The sequence below is a fragment of the Calidris pugnax genome, unplaced genomic scaffold (assembly GCF_001431845.1).
Source record: "Calidris pugnax isolate Ruff unplaced genomic scaffold, ASM143184v1 scaffold89, whole genome shotgun sequence".
NCBI lineage: Eukaryota > Metazoa > Chordata > Aves > Charadriiformes > Scolopacidae > Calidris > Calidris pugnax.
In genome coordinates this window covers 5,463,618-5,465,069 of record NW_015090865.1, presented here as the reverse complement: position 1 = coordinate 5,465,069, position 1,452 = coordinate 5,463,618, and positions in this window count along the sequence as shown.

Genomic DNA, 1,452 nt, shown 5'->3' with positions numbered 1-1,452 from the left:
AACACACTGCCCCCCCCATTCTTCCCCAAAACGCACTGCCCCCCATTTTCGGCTGCATTTCTTGCTCTCCCATTAAACCCATTAAAGTTTTGGGTTATGTTTTCTCCCACCGATGTTAAAATAGAAGAAAATAATCTAAATTTTATTTTCATTTTGCTGGCAGACATAGCGTGTTTTAATGAACAATTGATTTTAAATTGCATTTCTCTATATTATTTTGCTAGAGAGTGTGTCTGGCTTTTTGAAACTGCAGACCATTCCTCAGAAATACAGGTAACAGGCATGTCTAAAAGGCATGGCAGTAGCTATAGTCATATATAGGGAAATATAATGGGGAAGGAAATATAATGGGGATATAGTGGTAGAGAATTAAAATACTCCAGGTGGCATCATGAGATGCCACAAATAAAATCAATCACCTCCAATATTTAGTCTGTCGATCTGCTTTTTGGGTGTGCGACTGCAGGTGTGAAAGTCCATCTATATGACCAGATCATTGCATTTTCAAAATCATTCTTATAGCTGAGCTATTTCTTTCTGAAACGGGGGGCTGGTGTCCCGTGGCAGGTCTGTCTCACCCCACACCCCTTCCCTGGGAGCGGATCCCAGCGGATGCTTCAGGGATGCAGGAACCTCTCAGGAGATCAGGTTTCTTCCTAATGGCAGGCAGTCAGAGGATGGCTTCTGCCCTGGAGCAGGAGAGGGATAACCCATTTTGCACATTTATATATAAACACATATATATACACAGCCAGAGAGGGTGGTGCCAGGGCAAGGATTCGTGTCTAACACCCTTTCAGAGCCATCCCGTGCTTTGTCCCTGCCCCGGCCCTTCGTCGTACCACCAGGATGGGCCAGGAAAGGTTTAGCCCACTGACCTGCAGCAAGGCACACCTGCTTCCTCAAAACTTTGGGAAATGCTTAATTAAAACAAGCCGATCATCAGTAATCACAGGCATTCGCGTCTTCACTGGGAGGAAAAAATTTAGAGTTGAAAACCATTATCCTACTAATGTAAAGTTGGCACTGAATGTTCCTCTCTGCACATTGCAAAATCAGAAATAGCTGATTGACGCGGCTGACAGGGTATTCAGCCAAACTCCAGTACTTCCAGAGAAGTTTTAGAAGATCTGTCTTCAAATCTCAAGAGTGGGAGGGGTGATCTTCTTTCCATTTCAGTGAAATTACTTCAGGAAACAACGCGACCCCCAACATCAAACTGAAAGTTTTTTAATTTCCCTGCACTTATTGATTACCTGGAGCCATCCCTGCAGCAAATCGACCTCCGGGTACCACCTGGCCCACGGGTTCTCCTGTTCCTCAGAGGGGCTGGTTTGTTTTCCATGGTGTTGCTCATCTCCTGGCTGTGGAACAGCTACGGCTGCAACCACAGGGACCGGTGTAACGTGGGTTGTATCCATCAGGTCAGAGCAGACCTGCAGAGTGGTATTA